The sequence below is a fragment of the Oenanthe melanoleuca genome, chromosome 19, assembly GCF_029582105.1.
Source record: "Oenanthe melanoleuca isolate GR-GAL-2019-014 chromosome 19, OMel1.0, whole genome shotgun sequence".
Lineage (NCBI taxonomy): Eukaryota > Metazoa > Chordata > Aves > Passeriformes > Muscicapidae > Oenanthe > Oenanthe melanoleuca.
The window spans coordinates 6,392,122-6,407,460 of record NC_079352.1 but is presented as its reverse complement, the minus strand read 5'-3'; positions in this window follow the sequence as shown (position 1 = coordinate 6,407,460).

Genomic DNA, 15,339 nt, shown 5'->3' with positions numbered 1-15,339 from the left:
TGGAGTGGTCAGAGCAGCCCTGGGCTCCAGCTGAGCCTCCTTTGGCTGTTCTCAGTCACCAGCAAAGTGCAGCAGTGGGTCTGACTGCCAGGCTGGAGACAGGCAGGGAGGGTTTGCTTCCACCTTTTCTTGGGCAGAGCCAGCCCAGCTGGATGAGGGGCTGTAACCAGAGCTGCCCATGGGCACTTTGGGCTGCTGTGTGCTCTGTGCCATAGCCACACCAAGCCAGCTGGGCTTTGGCACACAGCTGGAAATGGCCAGCTCCAAGGGGTGAGGGACCTGCCCCGTGCTCTGCAGTATCACTGCATCACTTTTTATTTCCCCCAGCTACTCAGGATGTTGTTGCTGTAATTAGTGTTGAATTTGCAGTATGGTTGGTCTGGAGTCCTATAAGCACACATCATTTCAGCACAATGCTGAATCCTGAGCTCACAGAGCCACAGAAACTGCCCTAGTTGTGCTCACACTTCCTCTGGAGCTTTGGAGGAAAATTCAAGCCAGGAAAACTGAGTCTCTCTCTCAGTAAAATCAAACCAGTGTGAAGACAGTTTGAACAAACTGGGATTTGGGCCTTTACTGTCTCCTGAAGATTCAAGATGACAAGATAGAAGCCACTAAGGGAATTCAAACTTCTGATAGGCACCAGTATCCTGAAACAGCTTCCTGGGTGAAATTATATCCCAATGTCACAGGGGACTCTCCAGCTGTGACAGTCTCTCACTGAATGGTGTGGCCCACAGAACTTTCCTGCTTACATCTGTGGTCTTGACCACTCTAAAATAAATCCAGGGCAGTGTCTGTCTTTAGCAGCAAGGTGGACCAAGGCTTTTCCATGTACCTCTACAGCCCAGTCAAACCCTTCTGGTATTTTAATATAAAGCTTTAGGAAGCTTCATATGGTTGTGTTTCCTTTTTAGCATTAGCACATACCCACACCCAGCACTTCATTTTCCTAAAATACAAATGTGTACATGTATAATCGAAACGTTGACAAGTCCTAGTCAGAATTTCAGAAGTTTTAGACCTGGAAAAACCTGTGCACCTAAAAAAAGGATAAAATGTGCCCCTTGCACTACGAATTTCTGATTCCACAGCCTGAGGATACAGAGCAGCAGTCCAAGGGGCACGTGCCCCAGAATGTCAGCTGGCATCAGCAAAGGTGCTGTGGATGCTGCAGAGCTCTCCTGTAAGACTGCTGACTGTTTTCATGGCATCACATGAAACACAGGAATAAATAGCTTCTCTTCTATGATCACAGCATGAGAGTTTTGCTTTGCTGTCTATCTGTTCTCATTAAAAGCATAAAACACAACACAAGACAGGGATTAGACACAGAGCAGGCAAAGGCAACAGAGCCACAGGGAAGAGCTCAAGGAGGAAAGGGATTGGCACATGTGCCAATAAAGGCAGGCCTGGTGTCAGCTACAAGCTGCACCCTCAGAAGGCAGAACTGAATTTCACTAAGAGAACAGAGGAACACTAGGCACAGACACCCCAGACCACAAATGCATGTACACTCAGTTCCTTCTCCTGAGCCTCAGCACAGGTGTTAAAAGAAGCCTCTCCCCCAGCAAACTGTCATAAAACTGTTACTTTTCTTTTCTCAAGTCCTCTCAAAAACAAACAGGCATGCACTCTTTTCCTGTGAAGCAAGTTTAGGGGTTTTTTTTCCTATTTAAATTACAAATACATCAGAAGTCTCTCTCACCACAGCGCATCCTGTCTTTTCTCTGTCTGACATTTAGAGTACAAACCCTTTAGGGCTGGCTCTGCCTTTAGTTTTTATGTCTCATACACAGCCAAGACATATTCTCAGTGTTAAACAGTAAGTCAAAAAGGCCCATCTACATTCACAAGGTAACATGATACATGCCCAGCTTATCTGTGATACACACAGGACATGGTCAGTAGGACAGGTCTGTACAAGCAAACTCTCCATGTGCACACAACAAAACAGGTCCTGGCTTGTGTGCTGGTACACCTGGTACAGTGTGCCCAGGAGGGCCCTGTGCATGCATCTGGTTTTTAAAAGTCCCTGCAGATGGGGGGAAAAGGGAGAAGCAGGGAGGAGGAGGAGGAGGAGTGCAGAGGGAAGGTGCTGTGTCCAGATCAGCTGCCCACAGCTGGTGAGTGGCTGGGGAGGGTGGGAGTGACTCAGGCACACAGACACCGAGCCCTGGACTGCAGGGCTGAGACGGGGTGAGAGCCCCTGCCCGCTGTGACCCCGTTCCCCAGCAAAGGCAGAGCAAATCCCTCTCTCCCAGCAGCTCCAAGGAGCAGCTCCAGCCAGGCGCCGTGATGACATCAGCCCTGCTTTTGCAATTATTTAACCTCTGTCGTTCAGATCAGCAGTGAACCAGCAAGGGTGACTAATCCACACATCAGCCCTGAGAAGTTATCAACACACCAAACGGGCGGCCAGCCCTCAGCAGTGAACTCTGCTTTCAGGAGCCTGTTTGGTCTGCATTTGGGGGAAGAAATTAAATATTAGGTGTCCATAAGAAGCTCCAGGCAAACCTCTGTGTGCTGTGGCAGCATCAGTCCTTTTGCCAAAAGGATGCAGACACAGCAGATATTTGCTTTTTGTCATTTCTGTGTGTCATTTTGCACTACTCCCCTCCAACTCTGGCTCCTGCTCTCACTCCTCACACAAGCATGGAAAAAGTAGCTTCTCTTAACAGACATCTACAATAAACATGCCGATACTTGAGATGTAAACTGAGAGGCTGGCATTATAACAGAGCCTCTAAATCAACCTCTGGACCTTGTTAGCATAATTAGTGATAGGACTGGTGGCTTACAAGATCCAGGACAGAAAAAGGAAAAATAGCAATAACAATAAAAAAATGCAGTTGTATCCTAGCAATTGCTGGGATGATTGCTGATGGTTCAAAAGCAAGTCATATCTTGCGTGAGACAAATACATTTTATATGATGTTTAATCTCACAGGAATTCTGCCGGAAATACTCAGAAGCTTGTTAGAGGAAAATATGAGAAGCTACTCATGTGAACAATGAAAGATTCTTGTGTGGTGGAGCTACTGTGACTCCCATGCTGCTAATAGGTGCACATCTTGCAATTACAAGCATACTGAAAAATAACTCTGCATTCACTGCTCTTATTTACTAATTTGAAGCTTTGGAGAAGACAGTCCTGGGCATCCTTCTAGCTTAAATTCAGGTAAGAAGATGGAGAACAGGGGGGAAGTGCTTTGTTCAAGATCACCTGGATGTCAGTGCAGAGCCAGAAATAATACCTGTCCAGAAGGGATCTGAGAGCACTAATAAGTTTTAATGGCACTAATCAGTCTGACCTGCAGCCTCCACCCTCTGCCCATGGTCAGGAGTCTCACTGAAGCTCAGCCCTGGGTCTTTAGTCACCAAATGAGCAAAGCTGAGTGCCTGTCCCCAGCTCACACACTGAGGTGCCTGTGCCTGTCCTTGTTGATCTTGACCCACTAATTTCCCAGCTTGACCCCAGGCTGAGCTCATCACTCTGGACCTGCCTGGTGATAACTGGGCTGTGTCTGACCATTATTAGCCTTACTAGGCCTGATCCTGACCTGTGGATTCACTTCCTGGCTTGAGGCTGGACCTGCCTCACCACCACAAAATTGTCTGATGCTCTGGACTCCAGACTGAAGCTGGTGCCACTCCCAGGCCAGCCCTGCCTGCCTCCCTTGAGGGCTGTGGGGTGAGCCCTGGCTGGTGAAGACCCTGACCTTGCAGCCACGTTATCCCTGCCAGTTCCCTGTGCCTTTGGGAGCAGACAGTGCCTGCTGCACCCTGACACGACCTAAAACACCACCCTGCCTCCCTTGTCTGCACAGCACCAAGGGCAGGAAGAGAAATGCCACATATGTTGATTTGATCAGGGAACATAGGCAGAGAGAAATAAGGTACAAACTCAAACTGGAACTCTTCTTTGTTCCGTGTTCTGAGCATGTCCTTCCTCCCACTTCACATTGGAGATGGCAGCACTGCCTGCCCCAGCACCAGGCAGCAGCAAGAGACACTGAAGGGGTTATAGCAGGAGTTCTTGTTCTGCAGCAGTGTCCCCTGAGAACAGTAAATCTTGGCTGACAAGAGTAGAAGCAAGAGGCTTTAGCAGGAGGAAGTGATCACAGCAGAGGGCTTGAGGAACGGGAAGGAAAGGCAGAGACCTGGGAAGGAGAAGCACAGTCAGATTGCCCAGCAGGACAGCCAGAGGAGGCAGATGCTGCTCCTGAGGACAGATTTGTGTAGGGCTCACAAAGCTCTAGGGCAGCTCTGTTGTTTGGGGCTCAGGGAGGCAGAGGGGTTCAGCACACATTGGAGGGAAGGTGTGAGATGCAAAGAGCTCACAGCAAAAAGGGCCACGTTGTCCTTTGCCTGATGTTAGACACATTCCTGCTCCCAACTGCAGCTGGCATCAGATCCTAACTTCCTTGAGAAGTCTTTGGTGAGGAATGCAGCATTCCAGCAGAGTTTATCTTGCACTGGGGGACCTGGATGTCTGGAGCCCTGGCTACATGTGTGGAGGAAAGAACAGCTCATCCAATAGTTTGGTCTCTAACTACAGTCTCTCCTAAATTAGGCTTTTCACACAGAACAGCAGGAAATTCACATACAGCTCATGCTGAGGTTAAAAGGCAGCAATTGTCTAAATCTTCATATACGGGCAATTATTGGCCTTTTAATGTGGAAGCTGAAGGAGGTGACTCAACAGAAAAGGGTTCAGGCTGAACCAGCAAGATCTTTCTTGGGAGTTAGATATACAGCAAGAAAGCAAAATAACATAGAGGCAGGCAGGAAAAAAAATGTGTTATGGAGGTTCAGAGTATTGGAATGCAGTTTTGCCACAGCAGTTTCTCTGCTTTTCCCTCTTCCCTTCCTGAGACACTCATGTGCAGCCCATGGAGTGAATTAAGAGAAGAAAGAAGTTAATACCTCCATGGCATCCAATACTTTAGGTATCTACAAACCTCCTTAGATGCTGTTCACCAATCTCCACACAAAGGCTCTTCCATGAGAACTGGGCCTTTCTAGACCTTTTTTGTAATTTGGAATTAGAAATCTCTGTCAGGCTCACAATTCACAGTGCTGAGGTAAAGCCCAAGATCTGGGCTTTTAGAGGAATGGATGTAGTGAAGGGAAACTGTGGATTACACTTCTCTGGGGTCCTGCAAGTGGCTAATTAGCCCAGAGAAGCACTGAAATTCCCTTAGTCTCTCCCTGCTGGAGGCATGCCAAGGGAGTCTGCCTTATTCTTACATGAAGTATCTGAAGAAAGATCAAAGGATGAGACCAAGATTTCATGGCTAGTGAATCAGGCGAGTCTGTGGAGGGTTTTGATATGATCTTTACAATAAAGAGAAACCTTCTCTTCTCAGTGACATGTTAGTTATGAGATGTTCATTTTCTAGCTTTTACTATTATGAGTGTTAAATTCCTTGCCTTAATTGATGGCCCTATAATTTCACACTTTTCACATGAGAAAAAAAAAATTTGATGAAGATGTTTTCAAATGCAGCATGGGCTCAGGTGTATTTCTGCAATGTAAAGCCTGAGATTCCTTCACTTTCAAAGGGATTTGGGACACTCATTGGGATGCTTTGGAAAAAGTTACCTTGAGCAACTGTGTCCTCACTGAAGGCAGTGAGCAAGCCTGCCCTGTAAGTAAATGATTTTAGGGATGGATGTGGTGTATTGCTGCCCCTTTGCCCTTTCCTCACAGCACTTTAAAGCACTCTGTAATCATAAATCTAGGAAGAATTTGCTTTCCTCCTGTCCATCCCCGCCCAGCTATGGGAAAGAAAAGGATTATTATGACAATTGGGCAATTGTAAACCAGAGTAATTAAGTGATTTGCCAAAGGCCAAGTAGCCAAAGTGGGGAGCTGAACCCAAGTGTCCTCATTCCTGCTCCTCCCCGTGGCCAGTGCACACAGACCCTGAACGGTCGGAATCCTTCTTCCCCGGGGAAGATTTCATTTCCTCCTTTGAACACTGAGGGAGGGGCCCCTAAATCACAGGTTAGGCAGGCACTCAAGTGAGTTAACACCGTGTACTTCCCTGCACCGTGTCTTGGAGGTGTAGTTAGGTGTTACTACATGCACTGCTGCAGCTCCTAGAGGTCTCTGCCAAAAGCAAGCCCCATTGTGTTGGCCACTGTTCACACACAGTATGAGAGAGTCCCTGCTCCCAAAGAACTTTAAGATTCTTTGATATTTCTGGGAAACGTTTCATGAGAGAATTTCAACACAGAGTACAGGGCTTGTTTCTTCCTTTTAACTTAGATTACACCAGGGTAACTCCACTCACTTCAACACAAACTTGTCAGAGATGAGACTCCGGATCCATTATGTTGCAGTCTCTCTCTTTTTAAAAACACTGGAGCATGTATAGCAAATAATCAGGAAATTAGTGGACAGGTGGCATTAATTTTCTCCAGTGTCACCGATTTGGTTGCTGTTGTGGAAACACAGCAAGGCACAGCAACAGCTATTTCAGTGCAGGGAGCCATCCCTGAGCCCCAGATGGTGACCATATGATCTTTCCCTCTTATGGACCACAGACACATTTCCTAGCCTTAGAATTGGACTTCTGCTGGCAATGAGGGCTCACCTAAGTCTGCCTACCCCCCACAGCACCTGGGTGCAACACAGGTCCCTTCAGGAATCCAGTAAAGACCCAGACAGAGGGCAAACAATTTGTGGAAAAAGCACAACCTGACACAATTAGAATTTCCTCCATGAATAGCTCCCTATGTCAGAACTTAAGGCCCCAATTCACAGGGAAATCTGGGACCCATTTCCTCAGGATTTGCTAGCTATTTATGCAGAGAAAGTACTGCATTCTGATTTTGTTTTCTGGGCAGTCTGGGGTGGGCTTTATGCTCACGTGAATAGATGGATTTATGCTGTGCTGGCAGCAGTGAAGAGATCTGTACTTCTAAAACTTGCATCCTCCAGCACCTCCTCTCTTCTTGGCAGAAGGTGTCCAGGTATCAGGAAATGCTGACCTGCTGCTGTAGATGAACACATTCCTCCACCCAGCTCAACTCTGTCAAGAGCCCAAAACCTAAACCAGGCTGGTACAAAGTAATTTTCTGCCATCTCCTTGCTAAGGAGCCCAGTGCCCAAGAGCCCCCAAGGCCCAGCATACAGCTCTAGCATGATCTAGTCATGAGAGGGTTGGAGTATGGGGGGATAATGGTCAATAAACAGGAACCATCTGTGGGCCAGAGCCTTGTGCATCCCATAAAACACACCTTTCCTAGAGTTCTCTTAGCACAGGTGACAGATATCCTTCCTCAGGAAAGATCCTCCTGCAGTGTCCTTTGCTCCTGAGGGCTTGTTGAGGAGTAAGATGTTACAAGAGAAGAATGAGTGTGGTACTGTCTGGCCCTCAAGCAATAGTTGCAATGATCTCCCAAATCTCCAGAGTGTATAATGCACCCTTTTCAAAGGCCCAGCCTTAGCCACACACTCTGTACAAACAGAATTGGATCTAATTCCAACTCCTATGGCCTTTCCTAGAGTTAAACAAAGCTTTGTGGAGCTGAATGATAACAAACCACAGAGGGAGAGAGAAACTGCATGAAGAAAAAAAAAGCAAAACATTTGTCCCTGACATTTGAAAAATTCTTATTTGCCTAAGTCCCCTGATTTCAGCAGAGCTGTATAACTTTATCCCAGCTTCCAAGTTCGTGTCTCTTTTTTTTAAAATCTCTCTTCTAAGGAGGTCTGAAAGCAGCAGCAGACGTGTGTAGGCTGTCTCAGACAGCAGGGGCTTCAGGCAAGAAGAATTTCAGGCCAACAGCAGCAAGAAAGAGAAAAGGTTGGTGGTGAAGGAAAAGAAGATGAAGAGGGAAGTAGTGAGAGGCAATTCTTGTGGTTTGGAAGTTCCTGTGGCTCTGTGTACAGTCAGCATTTCTGTCTGCAAACAGAAACATTTCTATTTGCTTTGCAAGCCAGATTTCTCAACCTTTGGCCTTCTGACCTTCACTGTATCTGGCACTGATCAGGTGTGAGATTGCAGCTCCCTGCTCCCAGGGGCAGCAGCAGATGAGATGGGGCTCCCAGAACAGAACTGACACTCCCTGTGGCAATGGCAGTCCCAGGAGAAAGCCCCAAAAACCCTCTCTTCACATGAAGGTTTATCTCAGGTTCTTCCATCTTGTCCAATTCCAATAAAGCCAGACTCAGGAATGAGAATCTAGGCAGGAGCTGCACATTTGCTAAGAATCAGACCCAGGTTCCACCTGCTCAAATGTACACAGTGCTATCTCTGTTGAACTCTGCCAGAAGAAGAAAGCAATGTCTATATTTGACCATTCTGGTCATTCAATTTGTCCTTATCAAATAAAAATAAAATGAAATAAGGGTTTTTTGAAAGCAGTACAGTTTCTTTTTACCACATGCCCATGTTTATTGACATATAAAATTCCCTGTTTGACTACACCCCACCCAGGCTCCTGTACACACCTGCATAAGTCTATAATTTTATCCCATGAATCATTCTGTACCATCAGATCACACCCAAGTTACCAGAACTTTAAGGAAGTGGCAAGTTCATTAAGCTGGTTTTCATCTTTCAGTTTTAAAATAGAAGAATATTTTATTGGCTGCCTAAATCCATTTCTATTTCTAAAAAAAAAAAATATATATATATATGTATTACAGGCAAAAAGACCACATAAAAATAATTAATTAAATACACCAAACAAAAGGGAAGGCAATGGAAAGGAGAACTAATAAATGATCTTTCAGAGGCTGTTTGGACCCATCTTGGAGAGGCTGTGTCTACATCATGGGGTACTGCAAAGCTGAAGCATTCTAAATGGGTCAAGTTTACCAAAAAGCATGAGACTGAGAAAAAATTGTAATTTCCAGTTTAAATTAAAGGGGTTTGGGTTATTTTCCTCTGAGTTTTACAACCTTGAGAGAGTACTGAGGCCATGGTTTTAAGCACTTAAGCAGCCTTTGAGGGACTTTTTTCCCAGGAGAGTGGAGGTCTGCAGCTAAATTACTTGTGTCAATAGCTAGGTGTTTAAGCAAACAACAGAAGAGGTTGCAAGCCAAAAAGAAATGGAAATGCTATGGTGTACAAGAGCAGTGCTGCAGTGGTTCAGGCTGGTTGGAGAATGTTCTTTGTTAGAAACACAAAGAGAAGCACACCCAGCAGCACCCAGAGATCTGCAGGCAAACATTTGCAAGTCGCATTTTTTCGCTTTTGTTTACAATGTAGAACATACTTTTATCATAGCAGACATTTCTCACTTTTAGCTCCTCAGAGTTGTTTTAGGGTTACCAAACCCTGCTGGGATTGACTGGCTCTGTAGTTCCTAGGATGAGGCTCCATGTGCTTCTTGACTTGCAGCCATTTGGCGGCCGCTCCATCGTTACACAAACGTAACGTGCAGCAATGACAAGAACTTCTTGACATTCAATTATAAAATGACAGGCAGCCAAATAACAAAATGGGATTACCTCCTGGGCAACTTAAATTTGTGTAATATTGCCATTGGGTTGTTTTCTAGCCAGGACACTTAATTGCTAAGAAATGTGTTTACAGCTTGGTATGTGCATTATCCATTTGGGACCATGACAGGAGTGACAGGATGGTAACAGAGATTGGCCAACAGTCTGGAAGAGGCTGCCACCAGTGGGGAACTCCACCATGGTGCAAATCCTGGACATCCATAATAACAACTGTGTCTGACCCAGACAGGAAATAAAAGAACAAGCAAGGCAGTGGTTGAAGTCTTACCTGCCCTAGAAGGGTCGAGGTTTGCAGAGATGATTGGGTGCTGAGAGCCCAGATCTAGTTTTTCTCATCCCCATTCATCATGCTTTATTGCTTGCTAATGGAAGGACAGAGAAGAAATGGTCTAAATCTAATCAATGCTGCAGTTGAGTCTGCCTGGAAAACCAGCAGCAACCTCGAGTATCAGACACCTCAGTGGGTCTCCCATGCACACACTCCCTCTGGTTAATGGCTCCCTGCTCAGCACACCCTTCCAACAGGGCTCTTTAATTCCCAGCTCTGCACAGTGCCACTGATATTTCCATTTGTTGTCCCTCACCACGGTGTTTGGTGCAATCAAAGTGCTGCCTGCCACTCCAAGGGCTGCACTTCACCAACCTCTCTCTGCCTCTGTGATTGGCAGGAGGCTCTGGGCAGCAGACAAAGTGAATCCTGTAAACATGGCAAGAGATAAGGCAACAGCAAAGGCAATGATAACCACAAAAGTAGCTCACAGGGTTCAAGGGATGGAGGAACATGCACTGTTTATTTTCTGTGCTCTTGGATCAGCTGCAATCCCACATGTAAGCAAACTCATTCTGCCTCAGCTTTAGGACCTGGAAAGTCCCTTAGCACTGAGCATTATTTAACAAAGAGTATATGCTTGCTTTATCTTTTATCTATATAGGAAACAAAACAAAAACAAAACAACCAGACATTTGAACAATGCCTACAGCTCTGGCTTAGGCCATGTCTCTGCCCTTGTTTGCACTGATGGAAATCAGAGATCGCTGCGAGAGATTTAAAATTGGCCTTTAAATTTCTTATCACATCACTCCCCTGCTCTGACAGTGATCTCTTCTGTGTGTTTCTAACAACAGTGCCCATGCTTTTGCCAAGCCACAGTTACACATGGAATGCTTTCTCTCTCTCCAGGTACACACAGTGCCTGTCCCCTCTTCTACTTTCATATAAAATACACGGCTTTCATCCTGATCCCAGAAGTGCACTACCAATTATACCAATCCCAGGGTTTTTTAACTCATTTCTCCAGCATTTGCTCAGCTGGCTTGCCCATCCCATTTGTTTATGATGAATTTTTTATGAAATTAACAATTACTTATTCCCAGGTGCATTTAACCAGAAGAGCAGGAACAGAGAGAAGTAACAGACTTAGGACTGTCTGGGCTTGCATGGTGGCAGCAACAATACATTTACCTGCTTCAAAGGCACTGATAGAGCTGCTTCTGCATTTTGGGGAGCTCATGACTAGAAGTGGCTGGCAAAAGGTGATTTTGAATGCACAGGGAATCTCTGATTTTGGTTTGGCTAAGTTTAAGGGAGTGCAGCAGCATTTTCAGCTGAGAAATCCAAGGCCATGCCTTGCACAGCACAGCTGTGAACCTGGGAGTGAAGTAGTGCCTGCACAGACAGCTGCACACTCAACACCATGAGTGTATTATCCAGCACAGCCAAGTTTTATAAAGGGCTGGAGAGAAAGGGTGGATAAAGACACAGACACAGTTTTTCCTCTTATGTCTGCAGACTACTCCGACCTCTGAGCTGCCAGGTAATATCATATAAGTCGTATTAGTCTTTGTTCCCTTTATATCCATGGTTGACATAATTAGTGGAGGAAAATTGATGTAGCTGATGGTGACACAAGGCTGAATCTGCATCAGTCTGAAAACCAGGCAGCAATAGCACTGGGTAACGTGACAAACTACCCAACCCTATATACATTGTGCATTTCTCCATAAAATCCAGGCAATGTGGCCTGCATGGTTTTCAGCTTGGATGCTTCAGCAATAAAAAGATTTTTGATCAAGAAAGTTTAAGAAATATGATCTGAAAGTCTGTATCACACAGAAATGATCCCCAAGGTACATTAAGATCTGACAGTCACCACTCAATTAGCAAGTGGGAGACAGCTGTCTGTCTGTCACTCTTCCTCTTCCTTGAACACAAACACATTCAAAGTCAATCCAGATCTTTTTGTTTCACTGGCAGGTTTAGCCAGTTACCTGCTGGATGTGGAACAAGTTCAGGTACCAATTCTTGTAACTCAGTAATGGTCCAGTGTTATTCTCCCTCTCTCTACTTACAATGTCTGACAAGCTAATTGCCAAAGGAAAGAGAAACCTTCTCCCAGACACTCAGCTCTGGGTCTCAGGTCTATTTAGATTTGCCATTTGTCTGTCCCCGTTTCTAGGCACAGTTCAGAGAACTCTCTGTGAAGAATAAGGCCCTTTCTCTTGGACCCTTTGAGAGATTTCCTATTAGTCACCAGGATAATTAAAGGTTCCAGTTGCATTGCATTAGCACCTTTCATGTCATTAGAGTCCAGCTGCAGTGTGAGAATCACATATTTGCTGAGACTCCTGTGCCAGCCAGCGAGCCAGGAGCAGAGCTTTACATTTCATCACTTTGTAAAAGAAATACAATTAAGCAGTGTTCCCTGATCATATTGCAGCTTGCAAGAGGGGCTCTGAGCACCAATCACTGGAATGTCTGGCCATAACTGTATTGAAATGGTGCCTTGACAAGGGTTTATGAACACATTGTAATAAATCCATGGCCACCTAAGACTCCTTAATTGTCAGTGTACTGCACACGAAGCTGCTCAGAACCCCTTGGTGGAAATGCCTGTTGTGCCTGGGCACAGCACATGGCATCTCCACTTGACTTACAGGAAAATCTTCACTCTTTATTAGTATTGCAGGTGTTGTGCCACAGGGTTGGGGAGTTCTGAATTCGCCCTGCAAAGGCTACTGGTGCAGAGATTTAGTTTATTATAATGTCGTTAATTGACAGACTTGTATGCCTGTCTAGTCAATAACAGCCTGCTAAAAATATGCATTAAGCAGAGAGAATGAATCAGCTGCTAATAGCAGTCTGCCTGATTGTCAGCTCCTATCTATCTTCAGGATTTGTCGGAACCTTGTCACCATTGTGCTCCGGCAGCTCCAAGCCTGTAACATATTTATCCTCCAAACACCCCTCTGGGGCAGGGCGGTTGCTGCTCTCACCAGTTTACAGATGGGAAACTGTGATATTGAGAGGGAGAGAGATTTGCCCAAGGTCACACAAGAAATCTGTAGCAAAACAGGGAATAGTTCATCAGTCTGGCAACCCCAGGGGGATTAACCTACCCCCCATCAGGACATCCTTCTTGTCTCCTTCCTCTCTCAAATCAGCAGAGTTACAGCGATTTATACCAGTAAAAATTCTTTGAAATTCCTTGAGTATGCAGAGTCTTTTATTTCTGAGTGGATGAAGTATTAACTGTAAGGCCCCTTCCCACAATTCCAAAATGCTGACATCCCAAAGCCAAACTTTAAAACACTAAATGTGCAAAACTTCATTAAAACTAGTGCCTCCTTTAAACCAGGTTCTAGCTCTTCTCTTTGGGTACATTTCTTGTAGCTGTTAACACCTTTAGCACCAGGTATAGGAGACAATGGCCACCCTACACTGCTGTGGGGAGGCCAGAATAGGAGAGCAGTGTCAGAGAGAGATGTGAATCTGTGAACTGGCCTTGAGCCTCGGCAAGCACCTGAGCTCTTTAGTTCATGTATCAAATATGTTTGCTTGTAATTCAGTAAGCTGACATAGGATTTTAGGGAACATTAACTCATGTGTTACTGTGATGCTGTGATTTATTGTACTGTTGCTATTATTAATGCTTCTTATGTGCTATGCAAGGAACAAATTTAAACTAGACATGATCCTTCTCACAAAGTTTGCCTTCCAAATAACATATGACAAAGGAAAAAAGATAAGGGAAGACTGGGGCAGCTGATCTCAAGAACATGGACATAAGGTGACTAATAATGGGCTGGAAAGGTGCCCAGGCTGTGGGCACAGAAGCTGAGTGGTGCCAGTCACACTGGAGGGGGAGGAAGGCAACCAGGTGAGAGGAGCAGAGCCAAACCCAGTCCTGCAGCACAGCTCCATGTGTCCTGTGGCACTGGCTATGGGACAGGATCAGCCCTGCTCCTGGAGCCCCTTGAGCAGCCCTCTGCCACTGCCTGGAGTGGTGCCACAGCTTGGGCCTGAGTTTGGAGACCAGAGATGAGTTGTGGGTGCTCCATCAATGAAAGTGTTCAAGCCAGGCTGGATGGGCTTCGAGTAACCTGATCTAGTGCACAATGTCCCTGCCCATGGCAGAAGGGTTGGACTGGGTGATCTTTAAAGATCCCTGCCAATCCAAACCATCCGACAATTCTGTGAATTTTTTGTATATGGCAAGTCCAGAAGTAAGATGGTAAAACCAGCAAGATCTAGTCAAAGGGAAAAAATCTGTTACATTTGCTTACTTTTGCCTAATACAATTTTTCAGCAAGGACCACACACATACTCTACAATGGCAGGGTTGCCTCCTGTATCTTCCTGCATGCAGCTTCAAATCCCCAGTGTTTCAGGACCACAATTCTACACAGGGAGTCATTGTCAGAAGAAAAGCACTGTGGTTTCTCTGGGGCTGGGTAGAGACCCAAACCACCAGTTTTAGTTCCTCTGCCTGCTTTTCCTCCTTGTGATTCTCCTTTCTCTCCACAGTTTTGTTGGGGTTGCTTGGGGAGGTCAAACCCCTCACTCCATTCTTGTGTGTCCTGCAGGCAGCTGTGTCTGTAGGTGATGGTTCTGCAGCATCCCCTTCATGCCCTTGAGGTCTGCCAGCCTCTCCATTGACAGGAGACACTCCAGCTGAGGGTGCAGCTGCTGGAGCTACCAGCCAACCAAGGCTGCTGGTGGCAGCTCTCAGAGGAAAGGAGAAGTACCCAGAAAGGCCTGACCAGCAGTGCAATACACACAAACCTGATCCTTCCTGGAAAAAGTGAAGGGTTTCAGTCTTTTTGAGAACCCCAAAGAATTTTCCTCCACCTTCCTACAGGTGGAGAGGTTGGACAGACACTGGATTAAACCATCCTCAAGCCCTCCCAGCCCACCTCTGTTCAAAAGACTTGTGTTCAGTTATGTAAATCAAACTTCAAAGCTGTCTAGCCCACTGACCCAATAGCGAAAATATTTATTTAAGGCAGGTAGTGATGGATACAGTGTCAGCTTTAACTGGGACAGACTTTCTGAAGGGAGAACTGGGCTCTGAAAGCTGTAGGTTCCTGTCCTATGAAGGAAGAAGTGAGATCAGGGCTTCAAATACAATGTTGTTTAAAAGTCTGAAATGTCCATTTTCAACTCACTAAGGTCTGGCATTTGGTAATTTCCAGCTCTCTTAAAAGATTAAAATATCAAAGGGGAGCAGTGAAGGGTCTTTGTGCAATGGGTATCATCAAAAAGGAAGATTGTCCCAGGCAGCTGACAGTGAGTGAGCCTGATGAGTGGCATCACCTACTTGCAACTCTGCATCAACATCTACCAAATGGAGCCAGCAGCTCAGGTCAGGGGTGGTTGGAGTGTGTACTTGGAACCAGGGTGATCCTAAAGAGGAAGATGCCCAGGAAATTGCAGACAGCATTATAATGGTAAATACCAGAGTGAGTGTATTCTGCAAGGAGCTGGTAAACCCTTAGCAAATGAGAACTGAATTAACTTCTGCTTTTCCTCTTGTCCTCCCTCCTGGCAATATTAATTATTAGGTGGAGTCAGTTCA